Here is a 16,851-nt window from a genome sequence, read left to right on the forward strand (position 1 = left end):
TCGGAGAAAAAAAGTCACACATGCAGACACCAATCATTTTGAGTGACACACACTATGACAAGTGACTGAACAGCCTTGAATTAGTCTCGCCCTTTGGGGATCCGTGGCCTTATTACCGACTGGATTGAAATGACTCATTAATTATCTGACACGAGCTTCCCAAAATCTTGGTCACCAGCAGCAGCTGTCTTTGACGGTATTTCCTCAGGTTTGTGCAACACAAGAAATACACTATTTAGTTATTTCCACTCTGTCGGTGCATTTTTTTTCTTCTTGTGGGCCGTGTTGATAAATGTGGTCTGTTATTGTTGCAAAATAATAACAAACCTCGTCTTGATGCAAACAAGGCATTCTGTCACCACAGCTCTGATTACCAGATCCGAGATGGGACATGAAGGTTGTCATTTCCTTTCTAAAGGCTAATGAGTTTCCAGATAACAAAATGGTGGGGCGAGCCCATGGGTTGGTCATTGGGAAGTAATATCACGTCTTCTTCTCGGCACCAACGGAGCAGCTGCAGATTGTGATGATAGCCAGGCAATTTCTGCGAAGGAAAACATTTCCCTGGAGACATCTCACCTGAAAGGCAACGGCCCCTTTTTTTCACCCTGTACAGCTTGAAGTGTGCGAGTGTGTGTGTGCGTGCGCCTGTTTGTGAGTGTTTTATAGAATGTGGGAGTGTTTTCCTATCCCTTTGGAATCAAGACGGAAAATGTATTCTATTCTCCGGCTCGTTAAATAGGTGAACGCCAGAGAGGGAATTTAGAATTTAGAACCGAGACAGCCGGTGCCTCCTCGATAAGCCACAGAGAACGAGACGGGTGCAAACACAAGAAAAGAAGTGTGACGGGAAAAAATTGAAGGTGACTGAAAAAGATGAGTGTAAATAGGGCCGCGGTATGTGCAGCGGATAGATCTGGGTGCGGGGTGGGAAAAGAGATGATGGACATGGAGAACGGGTGGGGGTGGAGAGGGACACTCTGTCTCACTCCATCACCAATGATGGAGGAAGGTCAAAGCCGTTCAACAGTTGAGAGAATCAAATGATGCAAATTAGGCCCGATGCCCAATCACACGTCAACGAGCGAGGCGGAGGAATCCTGATGATGCTCGAGAACACAACAGCCTGAGAATCTATTATTTCAAACATCCTCGGTTTATAACAAGAGGCGTCAAATATGTAAAATGGCTTCAGTGGCCGTTTTTTTGCTGAGTGAAAAGGCCACTTGTGTCCACAGGGGAAATGAGAAAACCTGTGTGAGTGAGTGAGGGACTGGTATGTGGTACTAATCTACGACGAGTGTGAGAAGTAAACAGCGAGAAGAAGAGGAGGCAGAAAGGAGGAGGAGGAGAGGAGTGTGACAGTTTCTCTTCTCCAGTCTTTGAAGAGCAGCGGGGTGCCAGATTCACACTGAAGGAATTCATGATGCATATGTGCAGAGCTTTGACCTGAATGCATAACCTGATCGTAAATACGCCTTCAATTCCCTCCAAGACTATAATGTGATTTCTCTATTTAGTCTTACAACTACATCCTGTCTGTGGAAAATGTCAATAACTGGACTCGAAATAAGCCACAAGCCTATAGAGTGACCTTTTGCTCTCATTCAAGCTGCTGTTAATAAAACATTTGACCAGAAAGGATATTCATGTACAGTGGAAATGTGAAGTGCAGGGACAAGGAAGGGGGGGGAAGCAGTGCATATGCATACATGGCAGCGATGTAGACGGCAGAGTAATTGCGCTGCTTCATGGACAATAGTGACCCGGTTAGGCCAAAAGCTTATTGGCTGCCTGTTCTGCCGTCACAACCAATGGGAGCCGTCACTGCCGTTTCAGATATGGGGATGACGGAGTGGTAGGAGAGAGGGGGGGAAAGAGAGAGAGAGAGAGAGAGAGAGAGAGAGAGAGAGAGAAAGAGAGAGAGAGAGAGAGACAGAGAGACAGAGAGACAGAGAGGTAAAGGCAGTTACAAACGGCAATGGATGATGTGGGGAGGGGGGAGGAATGGAGATTGACAAGGATGGAGATACAGAATAAAAGGAAGCAGAGATATGGAGGAGAGAGCTGCGTCCTTTGTACTGAGGAAACAAAGGCAACAATCTCTGAGCATTGATAAAACTGTCCAGCTTGTGGTTGTACAACACCAAAAAGCATGTTTGTGTGTGTGTGTGTGTGTGTGTGTGTGTGTGTGTGTGTGTGTGTGTGTGTGTGTGTGTGTGTGTGTGTGAGTGTGCGTGTGGCGGTTGCTCAACAAGACGTGAGGTGATCATCACACCTCCTGGATCCTCTTCTCACCAGAGATCCCAGGGGGGGAAGTATAATCCACTCTCTCTCTCTCTCTCTCTCTCTCTCTATCTCTTCCTCTCTCTCTCTTTCTCTCTCTCTCTCTCTAACAAACACACGCACATGCACACACACGCGTACATGTTATGCACACACCGCTATGCTCGCGAAGGCTTTGTAAACACTGCAGAGCAAGGTGGCGAAGAGAAACAGATTACAGTGAAGAGTAGGAGGAGGCGGAGGAGGCAGAGGAGACGGATCACAAGGGAGGAAGTTTCTGCAAAGGTCATGAAAGCAGTTGCACAAATAAGGAAAGCTGGAGAAGTGAGAAGAAGGTAAAATGGCAGGAGAAACACACTCTCACACGCCGAAAGGGACGATAAATAAGAGGAGGATATTAAAGGCAGGACGAGCCCGGGGAGGAGACGGAGCTCTGGGCGAGGAGCTGCTGGTTGACAGGTTTAGGAAGAGCTTAGGGTTGCCATTTGCCATCGACAGCAAATTATCCTTTCAATCAATTTCAAACTAGTCTTAGTAATGTGAGTTTTAATCTTGTGAAGTACAATAACTTATTTTAGTCAAACCCAGTTCGAATAAACCTGTGTGAAATTATTTATCTAATTCAGATGATTTTAACAATGAAGTCTGAAAATGATATCAATGCACCGTGACCCTGGTGTGCAAAGTGCTGTTCTAGATTGTCTTGTATATAAATAACAGAATTTGTATACATGTTACACAATAAACAGTTATGTATAATCATGAATCACTCAAGTGACTAATGCAAACAGTGGAAGGAAAAAACAGCCGACTGGCTAACTGACTGGCAGTGTGTTTTTCCTTTGTCATTTGTTGTTTGCCCGAGACGCTACAGCAGAGACGGACAAAGCCATGAGCAAAACAAAGATGGAGCAATATATAGGATAATTCTTGTGGTTTTTAGACACATTAATGTATACAAAATATGTTTAAGAATAAAGTCATGTTATTTGACACCTTATCCTTAGTTAACCTTCATCTTGAGGCGTCTCTTCAGATTCTTGATTTTTCCTTCTGGTGGTTCTGAGCTGCACTCTCACTCATTCTCTGAGTATTTGAAGTGGGTCCAAATCTCAACCTGTTTTGTTGTCACCATGTTTTCCTTCCCTGACACTTTGGATTATCCAATCTCCCTCAATCGAAGCATTTAAAAAATGCTGGCTCCTAGCACCATTGTCCTCCGTTTTGCAAATTCTCTTTGTGTCTGTGTGTCTCAGACAAATAAAACTAGAAAAGACAAAAGACAAAGATTTAACAACAAAGTGCTCCTACATCATAATCAAACGCCCACATACTCCAATGTGTTGATGGCCGCACTGCCGAGGTGAAGAATCTCCAGAATTAACACTGTGATTATTTGCGGTTTGATTTACCAAACATGAAGGAGGTTGGTCATATCTAATATAAACCTAAGAGGTAAATGCAGGAGGCGAAATAAATGAGTGAATGAATGGACACAATGTCTGGATCAATTTTGACCTTGACTATAGACAAGACACATGATAGGTAAGAACCCTTTGCTGGATTCAGGCTAAAGCCGGCATTGATGAATTTTTGGCAGCTGTGGCCCAGGAGGTATTGGGGTCAGCCACTAACAAGAAGGTGGGGGGGTTCTGCATCACGGAGTGTCCTTGGGCAAGAAACTGAACCCCTTAATTGCCCTTGATGGTCGTGCCGGCAGTGTGTTAATGGTGTGTTATAGTAATTTGGTTCTATCCTGCTCAGAAGCAAGGATATTTATATCTGTATTTTTGAATATAATTCGAGGACAACTGGGCAAACTCCATCTGCTGAGAGGGATTGTGTGATCGGCCCAGAACAGCTGCTAGCGGACCCCGCAGTGAAACTGATTTAACTGCAGAATATCTGTGATCGCCATATTCCCCGATTTTTTAATTACAACAAATAACTGCCTTCATATGGAGAGAAATATTTGGCAAAACTGTGAAAAAAAGAATCAAGAACTATTTCCAAACCGGAATTTTTCTTCCAAACACACATTACCATAGGCCTAATGTAGCATGATAACATTACTAATGACTGACATTTATCCCCTGGTGCATCCATTACTCCAGAAGAACTGTCTTCCCCTGGAGGAATTTCATTGTCCAGCACTGGAATCAGATAAAAGAAATGCTTTGCTACTCTTTCACCAAATCATTGTCCCTCTAAAAAATGCAGCTATAAAGTGGATGATGGCAGACGAGTTTCCCTGAGAGAATATTAGAGCCGTGAGGGTCCTCGCGCTCTGAAAGGAAGCTGTGGGACTCCGGCATTGAAGACACACAGAGACGATGGGAGTTCTCCCCAGGGAGCAGCCGGTTCAAACTCAAGTACTCTCTCCCTCTCTCATTCTCGCTTCCTCAAATGCTCATCTCGCTCCCCTTCCATCTCTTAGCGAGGTCACGGCTGAAAAGTTTCAATGATGCCCCAGGAGGCCGAGGAGAATCATCCAAGTGTGCGTCTGCATCTATGTGTGTGTATCCGGGTGCATGATTGACCGTATGTGCACGTAGAGCTTGTGTGTCAGTGTTTTTGTCCCACTGAGGATCATGTATAGACGTGTAGGTGGCTGACCGCGCGATGGCCTCTGCGGCAGCCTTTCAAGGGTTAGCAGATTCGCCTGCAGCTGCTGCACCATTTTGCATCCCAAGCAGGCAATCTGATGTGACTCGATGAGCTCTCTCCCGCTGTTGTTTCCCCATCTCCGTAAAAAATATCATAAAATTTAAACTGCATGAGAGCTTGTGGGACTTGTCTCGGGGCATTCAATAACTGTCATTCCACATCGCAAAAGCCAAACATCCAATGCGAGTCAAACGGAGTGAGACGGCAAGCGCTCCGTAATGAGATCAGTGGCTGTCTTTGAGGGAGAAAGCTGGAGCAATAAACTGTCTGTTGCATGTTGTGCCATCAAAGCTATTCAGAAAAAATGCTAAAAAACAGCGTCAGTAATCACCATTTACAGCACATACCGACTGGCAAGGTTCAGGATGGGTACTGGTAGATGCACAACCTCATCAAAAAACATAATGTAAAGACGATGACGTTAATATGCAAACAACCCCGAAACACACACACACACACATGGATGAATGCGTGCACACCTCAATTATACGGATACAATGGAGCAAACACACAATCAACGAGGCTGGCTTCATCCACCGCTAATCCCATCCTATCTGCTTAGTGCGCAGTGCTTCCCAAGGACAGAGAAGAATCCGCTCTATCTTCATGTGATAGCGAGTGAACTGGTGGGAGGAATAAGGGAGAGCAAGAAGAGGGGGAGAAGAAAGAGTGAGCGCTGCAGGAAAGGCACTGACAGCTCGCGGTTGAAAATAGCCTGAATAGTGCGGCTTCAAAATAATTCCCTTTATTTTTTTTTCTATTCCTCATCCTAATTTCAACCACAGTGGCTGAATAATTTATTCTGGACCAATGACATGCAGCGAAGGGGACAAAGAGTCATTGCTCTATCTTGATTCACATAATAAATTCATGACTCCCTGTTTAAAAGGAAGGGGAGATAGATGGAGGAGGAGTGGGGGGGGAAGAGCAGGAGGGGGCAGGACGGTGGCGGGCTGAGGTCAGGTAGTGAGAGCCGGGAAGCAGGAGACAACGATGAAATGGGAAGTAGCAGGAGATCAGGAATGAAGGCTCTCAAATGGAGAAGGATGTAGAGGGTTCGGGGATAAACACGTTAAAGTAGATTCCATTGTAGGGCACCGCTGATGGCGCATATTAACCCCAGGATCAGCTGAGAATGAGACGGGCAGAGAGAAAAACCAAAAGGGGAAAAAGGGGAATGAAATGAGAAAGTCTAAGACATCCGTCCTGAGATCCAATCATTCAAGCCACATTGGGATTTGTGGTCTGACACACATGTGGACACATTCTTTAAACTGTATGAATGCGACATTTTCCTGGGCCACATAAAGACATCATCTGACATCTGTAAATTCAAACAGGGTGAAAATCCTTTATTCTTCACCAGCACAAATGAAAGCAGCGATTCAATCTCAAGTGCTCACAGGAGACGTATTGATTTTAATTCCAGGTGTGAAGAGACAAACGATGTGCTGTCCACTTGTGACCGGATCTCTCAGGACAACTGTTAATAAAACAGATGCAAACATTAGCTTGCATACAAATGCGAAAGACAAACTCCACGCCCAATTCTCAGACATTTTCCGGAGTTCATGTCTGAAAACGGCCTGAGTGTTAACCTAAGTGTTTCTTACGGCCTGTGTTACATGGCTTGCTCTGTGGAAATCAATTAAAAACAAGTCGAACGACTCTGCTGATTTCTTAAGTGCAGAAATGGCCCGAGACTAAATCATCTGTGAAACAGGAAACACCTGCTGTTGTGTCGTGATGAAGATCACTAAGAGACAAACCACATCTGTAAAGCTTGACAGGAGAGGATGTTAGGCTGCATTACACTTTAATAGAAGAATTGCATGTTTCAGCTTTACGGGAGAAACAGTTTTACGAATGCAGACTCTCTACCTTGAAGTCATAGAGAGACTTGTCCAACAGGACTACAACGCACTGGTGTTTATTCTATTCAAAACGTCTGGGGTGTCCTCTAACTGGACCTGCACGGTGTTTTGCAGGAAACGGGGTACCAGGTGATCCACAGAAGAAGAGACAAGACCACAAAGAAGAAGAGAAGCAGCTTGCCACAGGCTTTTGTTCTCTCTTTACAAACAACAGTCACTTTAACAAGCTGCCGAAACAGAGTCAGGGGACACGCAGGCACCACGCAGTCAGTCACGCTAGAGCATGCGCTAATGAACAACTTCTCTCTGTTCATCACTTTCTTTAACTCTGCGGATGAAGACGTTCACATTAATATGCACGAATGCTGCTGCTGCCCTCCTTTCTGTCTCCGTTTGAACTTATGAGCGAAACAGGAAGTTCTCCTCGGATGCACCAGCCTCTCTTCTATGGGGTTTGTTTCCAAATGCCCAAAAAAAACCCCGGACTGCCTCGCTGAAGGGCAACATATATCGGGCCAATTTAAAACTGGTGCAAAACACAGAGGTCAGCGCGTAGCGGAGCACATGATTTGAGACAGTTTTGTTGAAACGAGAGGAGAAGCCAAGCAGAGAGCGATTTTGTTTTCGGGCTACATCTAGCATGTAGCTCTGCGAGGACCTCAACACACGCCGTCTACATCTACACAGTATGTGACACATATGAAAGACTAAGTGACACATGTGTGCTAGCCTCCCCAAGTGACTCCCACATGCCCCAGGTCCTGAAGGGAAGATGACGCACATGTGTTCCTGTGTGAATGTGTGTGTGTGTGAATATACGCGCACCAATGGTGAACAGTCCCCAGGCCTCTGCAAGCCTGTTTGTGTGGTGGTGAGGCAGAAGTAATGTCTGAATCTGTGCTCCCTCAAAGCGGTGTGTGAATGTGTGTGAGTGTGTGTGTGTGTGTGTGTGTCTGTGTGTGTGTGTGTGTGTGTGTGTGTGTGTGTGTGTGTTTGAGCAGAATAGAGGGTCAGTGCTGAAGGACATTACAGAAAATCTGTCCATCTACATTCACCCAAACAAATTACTACCCACAGCAGCATGAAGGATGTTTAACAAGAAACAGAAACACAACTACAATATAGACATGTTGCATTTGCACGTCCAACTGAAACTAGACACCATCTTTTTTGCCAGAAAATCTAAACTGAATCGATGCAGCAACAACCTTTCAGCATTTTCCCTTTTTTAAGGAGACGATTTTTTTTTTGACATATGACATATCTGTGGAGGCAGTGTCCGGCAGTGGTAGGTGGACATTTTCCTGCGGAGGAAGTTGACTGACATTTGAAAGCCAGCGTTGCTAGACAACACACAGTCTAATTCCCCGGTGCACATAAACATGTCATAGCCTACCAATGTTGATCCTCTATCCTCGATGTCTCTATTTTCATCACACCTATGAGGTTGGCTATGTAGTGTTATCGTTTGTGCTTATTATTTTCAACAAACAATATTAATTTATAGATAAACTCAATACATTTTCACACAGATGTAAAAGGACCTTTCAGGCATTTTAGTACATTTTTTTTTGCTCTGGAAACGCTGGGCATTTAGAAGTTTTGAAATGCTGCCGGTTCCATTTTAGTTTTAGTTTCCATTTTTAGTTAAATCAAGATGTGGCCGTCACTTATTTGTCGATATAAAATCACATCAACCCCTCTCAGAAGAAAGTAGTAGTACGGATGTAGCCTTAGTCTTTTATAGAAGGTATCACAATTTAATTTCTGCAGCAGTCAGCAGTGTTCAAGAAATGCTACTTGAATCATTAAAATCCAATTGCAGGACTGGGGCACAACACTCCATCACAGCTATCAGCCGAGCCCTCCTCTCAACATCGCAGGAAAACGCGGTTTGTATTGTGCCAGAACAAACTGAGGGATCAGAGGAGAAATCAATAGCAATACAGCATTACAGCACCCATTAAGTCAGAGGCCTCACTGATCAGAACGCCGTTCATCCATGAGGAATCACACACCAGAGAGTGAGGGAGAGTGACAGCGAGGAAGAGAAGTGAGAAGAGGAAGGAGAAGGGTACAAGTGAGATTGAACCACACACATAGTTACATACACACACACACACACACACACACACACACAGTGACACTTCGATTGTGCTCTTGGCTAGAAGTCATGTGGTTAGAGTTAATGAATAACGTACCCCCTGCCCCAAAGGTCTGTTCTACAGATGGCATTCACACATGCACACACACACACACACACACACACACACACACACACACACACGCACACACACACACACACACTCAAACTCAAGTTCACATGCTATCTGACCAGTGCCTAATATGCCCATCAGCAAGTTTGAGAGTATACTGTACATCTACATTTCATTCTACAGTAGGTTTCCACATTGGTTTTAAATCCTGTCTGCTACACGCACACACACACACACACACACACACACACACACACACACACACACACACACACACACACACACACACACACACACACACACGCACACACACACACACACAATACAATGAGAGAGCAGGAAGAGTGAAAAGAGAGAAGAAAGCAGAGCTCCTGAACCAGCATGTGGTCATAAACTGAGTTAAATTATTAAAATGTGAGGTGATACTATTTAACCTGTATTAACATTTAATTAACAATAGCAGATACACACACACACACACACAGGCACAGACACACACAGGCTAATGTCACTGACCTGCATTAACATTTGTAGAGGGATGGGGAACACAGGTGAGCAGAATCACAAACGTTGTGACCTATATAAACATTTAATGAAGTGAATATGATCCCTTAATTCAAGCAGGGCAGGTAAGAGAGGTCCAGCAAACACACACACACACATACACACACACACACACACACACACACACACACACACACACACACACACACACACACACACACACACACACACACACACACACACAGACGAAACCGACTCCCTAACCCCAACCCTAACCCTATTTGCAGATAATAATAATTAATAATAAGTCAATTTGATTTAATTCCAATAGGTTTCTCACATCCGGAGGTAGGAAGTGAAAAGCTTCTTGTTATAGTAGTCTCTCATTGAAATACAACCACAGAAATATTCTGAGGGTTAAAATAATTCCAGCTCAATCGCCATTTACTGGCTTTTTTCAGGTCCATCAAACACATCAGCCAGATGATATGGTCACATCATGGACTGGGCAGGGGTCAAAGTCATTGACCGGGAGTCAGTTAATGATCGCAAACGGATCAATGAAGTCATTCACACATAATATCATCCACTAGTATGATCTCCCTCGCTTTTACAAACACATGTCACCTGAGCCTGACAAGGAATAGCAGTTGAATAAAGTGTGTGCTACGTATTTGTGTATTTATTTCACTTCAGTCACGCTGATCGGTTGATTGTTTCTTCATTGGGAGAAAACAGCACAGCAGGAAATCATTTTAAATCACAAATCAGAGATTAGAGGAGCTCATTAGAGGGATGGAGCAAGACAAGGAAAATCTCAAAGATGAAGCTATGTCATTATTTGTCTAGTTGCCCAGAAATCTCTGTCTGTGTGTCTGTCTGTGTGTCTGTGTGTCTGTGTGTCTGTGTGTCTGTGTGTCTGTCTGTCTGTGGCTTTCATGTGTTGGACATCATTCATCAAACCTGCTCACAGTTTGCATGTGCATTGTTGAAGGGCTCACAGAGGTGGAGTGTTGAATTTGGTGCCCTTTGGACAATATTAATAAACTTTGAATAAAAGGGTGACCAGCGCTCTGTAACAGCGGAGGCCGGGACTCATCAACAGAAGCTATGCAGCACGGCCCCACACATTGGAGTCAAGATTGCCAACAGTAGTGATCGATTTCTTTTTGAATCATCAGCTGCTGTGTGAATACCAGTGAAATTACGTTTACTGACCGAGCAGAGAATCTTGTGTCGGTTCAAGGCTTCGCTTGAAGGTCAATAAATCCCTTGCTTTAATGGGTCCTTGGCAAGAGCCAACCTGTGTATTATTCCTTGCCAACGATAAGCCAGTGTTTATACATGACTCATTTTACACTGCCTTGTAGGAGCACCCTCATAATAATGGTTCTTGGCAGAGTGTCACATTAACTGCAGTTCTGTGATGTTGTGGTAAAAGGCTTTTTGTCTCCGACACTTTATCGTTCAGCTTTCTGCATCTGGAAGGCTTTGAAATTGGTGTCAAAGGAGTGTGAAGGTTTCTTCTGAACGAGGTAAAGCCATAGCGTAACTGTAGCTTATCTCCATGAATTTATTTGAAGATATTCATGTATTTTGTTTTGAAAGAGAAAACTCAGGAAAGTCAGTTAAATGATAATAGCTGGCTTTTAAATGAATGTGTACCTGGCTGATTGAAGGACAAGTGATGGACGAACCTTCGAGGACTCGGCGGCTCCGATTTTTGTTATTTCAAGGAAATATATAATCAACTCGAAATTCAATTTGTCAGTTTATTTTAAAGAGATTCGCAAGGACTCCAAGGATGGTTGTGTCGGACCAGGTAATGAAGCAAAGCTAAATGCTAATTCATTTTGAGTGTGAGGCGAGAGATACCAGGCGACCTTAAAACCTCTCAATCAGAGCCACGCAGCTGAAGGAGAGAGTCGTCAGGAGGGAAAGTGGAGATGACAGACGGACTCACAGACTGCAATCAGGTTCGTGAGCAGAGGAGTGAACAACAGAACCGCGGCCCCGGGGTCGCGTCTGAGAAAATGCAGCCAGGAGAGTAAATTAAAGTAAGCGGAATGGAAAGCGAAAGGGCAGAATGAGGAAAACAGCAAAAATGGTGAGGGAGGAGGTGTGGGAGAGAGGACATAGCAAGAGGAAGAGACGGCTGCGAAAGAAGGTCAGGAGGTCGTTATAGAGTGGTGAGGCTGCGGAGGAGTCAGAGCTCACACCTGCTGCTTATTTGCCCTGAGGTAGAAGAACGCTTGTTCGTTATGAGAAAAACTGTAGGTTCATACCCTGTATTTTACAGGTGTCTCGGTGTGTGTGTGTGTGTGTATGTGTTTGTGTGTGTGATAATAACTTCTGCCCGTGCATTCACTCACATACACTGGTACAATTGCGCATTTGAATGATACTGGAAGTGAGACCATTAAATTCAGTTTCGTGAACAACCTCTGATGCAACCACAAGGCTCTGTGGTGTAATTCCACACTTATTATAAAGACTGCCGTTTCCCTGGGAATGTGTGTGTGTGTGTGTTATTCATATGTGGGTAGCCGTGGGCATTGAACATGTGTGTCTTTGCCCTTGTCCGTGCAGGCACCTCAATCCCCATCCAGCAATCTAATAGCAGCAATCCACCAAGCAGGACATCCTTAAGGCCCTTGGAGCAATTTCTCAAGGTCAGCCATCATCCTCACACACACACACATGCACACACTTACACACACACACAGTCGTGAACCCGCTAAGATCAAAAGCTCCTTCCACATGACTAAGTAGCCCCCGTCACCTCACTAATCATCTCTATGCAGCCAATCATGGCTCCTTTTCTCCCTGCAACCGTCTCCTCCAGCAGAAACATATCAAACTCACATTATCCTCCCTGCAAACACTTAACCCTCTGTGTCGTAGGAGCTTTCAAACAACCTGTGGTTTTTTTCATTGCTTTGTACTATCGCTGACTTCAGATATAATAACATTAAGCAAGTGTTGTTTTTTTTTGTCAAATTGTTGAAAACAAGACGAGACACACAAACGATGTGATGATCATCCTTTCAAGTTAAAATAGCGTAAAAGGTTGTGTGCTCATGGGTCTCAGGTTATGTCGATTTTAATTGTGACTGTCAAGCTATGAAAAATAAGAAACTGAAAAATGTTATTATTACGATGGCCCTGAAGTGCATAACACGACAAATCACAAAACATATCTGCATTAACTTCTAATGGAAAAGATACCTGCTATAGCGATAAGGCTCTCGGCTGATAGTCACACTGTGCAATTGTCTTGGGATTGGGTTTTCCTTTTTTTGTGGTTGTGTTTAATTATTTGTGGTTGTGTTTTCGTATTCACCCCTGTGATTTGAACTTCAGTGCCACCGTAGATTTTTCCTCTCAGAAGAAGCAACAGAACGCTTTTTCGAAATGTGAACCAAACCCTCGGCCTCCAGTGTCTGTCTGGGTGTCTGCCGCTCTCTTCACCTTCTCTCCTGAGGGTCGCCTGAACACCATCACCCCGCTGTGGTTTCCACTTACTGGAAAAAGACATCAGCAATCAGCACCTGTCAGCGCAGAGGCCAAACATTGTCACACACATTCTCCCGTTTCTCTATCACCGTCCACCATCTTTCTGTCCCTTTGACTCCTCGGGCTCACCCATTATCATCTCAATCTTCTTTTTTCTAATTCACTATACAATCACAATTCACTGTCCTCTTTCTCTTCTTCCATTTATCCTTCTCCTCAGTGATCCCTGTATGTCTCACTGTCAGTCTCGGACTTGTCTCTCTCTTGTGTGTCTTTTCACAGCGGCTTGGCAGCGGAAAGGACAGCGATGCTACGCTTCAGGTAGCTGTCACTCTACTGCGCTGAATGGTTTATTCTCGGGTGTGTGACTGCTTTTTATGTAGGTTTAATGGTCCTGTAAAGTGATTATTAGGTTTCAGGAATGCAGGGACAGAGAAAGGTGGAAAGACAAGGTTTTGAATGGATGAGTGAGTGAAGTCAGCGGGAGGTTGTGATTCAGGGAGTTGTAGCTCTCTGGCAACTCTCTCCACTCGCAGACGCCAACAGCAAGTTCGCCCATATGCTGGGAGCAATCTGCCCGCCAGCTCTGTCTGGGTCTTTTTTTGGATTGGTTTTGTTTTCAGGAAGACAAGACGGCAAACAGGAATGTAGTTGGGAACCCAAAACAAGTTAATGAGGCCCAGGAATTAATGAGCTGATTGCCTGATTAGAGGCAAAGTTCTTTTGTTCACTGAAAAGCCCCCGCAGCTACAGTGCACTTCACATTCAGATGTCTGTTCCGGATCTGTCGGAGCATTGCTAACGTGAAGTGGCTGCTGCGTTTAGGCGTCGCTGAGGTCACAGGTGTCGCTCAACCGTAGGAAAGCGGTCATGAAATCGGCAACCATCCCTCACCTTGATTGTTGAAGGGGAAGACAGGAAACTAGTCAGCCATGCTGTCCGGAGGGGCAGAGTCAGGTAAAGGCAATTGCTTAGCAATAGAATGAAACGGCAGATAAGATCAGGAGGAAAGCGAAAGGGGTGACAGCGCGTAATTGGAAATGGAGAAAAAAGGAAGATGGTGGGAACAAGAGGAAAAGGGGGAGAGACTGGGGTGTTAGATGGAGAGAAAGAGGGGCGGCTGGCGGTTGCACCTCATGCAAAACCTGCTGTCACAAGCCATATGCACTCTGCCACAACGTAACATAACACATGGCCACACTTGTCATGTTACCCCGGCTCCTGCATCCTTCAGTGTAGAACGGGTAAGAAGAGCTATACATGTCTCAGTCCAGAGAGCACAAACAAGTCTGGACTACAGCTTTATTTTGTCTCCCCCAGCAGCCACACAAGTTAGCCAATCAGATGTTTACTGTGCACAATTTACGACCGGCCGCTGTGTGCAGGACAATTATGTACGAAAGTTAATGTAATGAGATCCAAAGTGAGATGAATGTGCAGCATGACAGCGTTCCACCATTTATTTACATGCATGCGTCAGTGACAGCTTATGAGAGCCCGTGTGAAATGCCTCTAGTGGTGCAAAAGAATGTTATTACAAGACGAAGAAAGCATGACAAAGAGAAACACACACATTTGTCCCTCCTCTGTGTTCTGTGTCCTCTTTCCTTCGCTGCAAGTATCAGAGGGCAAGTAGGGAGACTTGTCAGGGTGGGTATTCATCAACGCAGAAGATCTGCAAAACATGCACTGTTGTGTTTCAAGTGTGTCTGAGCTGCGATGCTGAAAACACAGCAACCACCGAGGACAAAATATAGCCTTACATGTCTGTGTTAGTGTGTGAGTGTGTGTGGTCTCCGTGCACATACCCAGGACTGAAGCGTGGTCCTTGAAGCCTCCTCATCTGTCCAGCTGTGTGCGAATGCGAATTGTTTTTCCCCGTCGCTTTGCCCACAAGTTGAAGACCCCCGCTCCACACGTGCCGGCCCTCCTCCACTCCTCAGGTCCCCCTCAGTCTGTCTCACTCCCAGACTCTGGCATTGACAGCTGCACTAAACCTGCTGCTCGTCCCCCTCCTCTCTCTCTCTCTCTCTCTCTCTCTCTCTCTCTCTCTCTCTCTCTCTCTCTCTCTCTCTCTCTCTCTCTCTCTCTCTCGCTCTCTCTGTCTCTCCCCCTTCTCCCTCCAGCAGGCTTGCGTGTAAACACCTCCTTTCACCCCTTGTTAGTTATGGTCCCCCTCCCCAAAAAAATTATCCAGGCATTCACAACAGGGGAGAGAGGGAGGGGTGGGCTGGTTTGAGATTTTCCTCTCCTTCAGACAGTGGTTCTCAGCCGGTCAGGGCACCCTCCGTCTCCCCCGGCGTGGATGTGGGATTATGAGAGAGGAGAGGGAGGATGGGGAAGGAGCGTGCTGTTGCTGTTGCCTCTGCCTCCTTCAGTACGAACGCCTCTCCCTCTCTCTCCCTCGCTTAGCTTGCTTTTCATCTCTCTCTCTCTCTCTTTCTCTCGCGCTCACTGCCTCCCCTCCATTCCTCTTCTCAGTCACTATCTATCTGCTGCTGCTCCGGCTGTTTGGACTTACAATTCAGTGAGCTGCCGGGCGTGCAGTGGCTTAGGGAGTCTCTCTAAACATCGAGGCAGGGTGAAAAAACGAAAAAGATGAGAGAGAGCAGAGATTAGACGATGGAGAAACCGGGGGGGGGGCGTTACTGCATTTTCAGCCTTTGATTAATAATACTGATAAAAATACCATTACTACTACTATTACTACTGATCGTAGTTGTATTTATCGTGAAAATATGATGATAATATTAATCATACTCATAATCAAAATCATAATATCAATCATAATATCAATGACAATAATGAATGTTCACAGTACTCATGGTGTAATAAAATAGAAATGTTTTAATATAACAATTACAGAAAATTCCAATTGCAAATTGAAATTAACAGGACAAATGCAAGAAAAGGACAGATCTGTAAGCATTTGAAATGATTAATTATGAATAAGTTGTTGAATGTTAAACCTTCAGCGCTTTTTAAAGATATTAAAGATTTTTGACACTTTGCTCTGACTCACACAGCGGGAGCCAGAGACAAGAGACACTGAATACATTTTTTTTAAATGCTCTTCTACTAAAAATGTCTTTGGAGGGATGACAAAGATAAAGAGTTAGTTTTTTTTTATGTTTTGAAAATCAACAGGCCTCAAATGATCCCTGGTACAATTCAGAACATCAAACAATAAAAAACACTCAATAAGAGATTGTTTAAATCTGCTCTCATATGAGCAGGCAGTTATTTGATGCTTGCATGTCGGTTCTATGCATCATCTGTTGGGTCTTGTGAATAATTTTTCTGCAGCTCTATGAATCATAAGTACCAGCACACTGTTCCTGATCGACAAAAGGTGGATTTCAATTCCTAAAATTACTCCTTAGAAATCTCACTCTTGTCCTGTTCCAGTGGGTTTGTTCTGTTTAATCACCTCCCCCACAGAGAGAGAGAGAGAGAGAGAGAGAGAGAGAGAGAGAGAGAGAGAGAGAGAGAGAGAGAGAGAGAGAGAGAGAGAGAGAGAGAAAATAGACATTTATATTGTTCGGTCCTGTTGCCTTGTCAGGGTAAATTAGATCACAGGATACCAATTCAAACACACAGAGAAAAATGCGCTTTCTGACTGAGCGCCCCAAAGGTCAGATAGCAGCTCATCGCAGGAAAGGAATAAGAAGTCCAGCCTGCGACCCTGAGGTCAGAGGTCAGACGTGTCATGATGCTTGGGGGAGACCGAGTCCAGCGAACACCTCACGCTCCACCCTCTGAGCTAAATGTAGTCAGTTACCGATTAT

General features: G+C 44.7%; 1 protein-coding gene across 1 annotated transcript in view; it reads right to left on the minus strand.

Moving 5' to 3' along the window:
* Positions 1-15,552, minus strand: part of LOC133968963 (leucine-rich repeat and immunoglobulin-like domain-containing nogo receptor-interacting protein 3) — a 35,408-nt gene extending 19,856 nt beyond the window's left edge. Inside the window, exon 1 of the mRNA XM_062405238.1 lies at positions 14,872-15,552. The gene's annotated coding sequence lies outside the window, so the exon portion shown is untranslated. The remainder of the gene's footprint in view (positions 1-14,871) is intronic.
* Between the last annotated feature and the right edge of the window lie 1,299 nt (positions 15,553-16,851).

Source organism: Platichthys flesus, chromosome 14 (genome assembly GCF_949316205.1).
Source record: "Platichthys flesus chromosome 14, fPlaFle2.1, whole genome shotgun sequence".
Taxonomy (NCBI): domain Eukaryota; kingdom Metazoa; phylum Chordata; class Actinopteri; order Pleuronectiformes; family Pleuronectidae; genus Platichthys; species Platichthys flesus.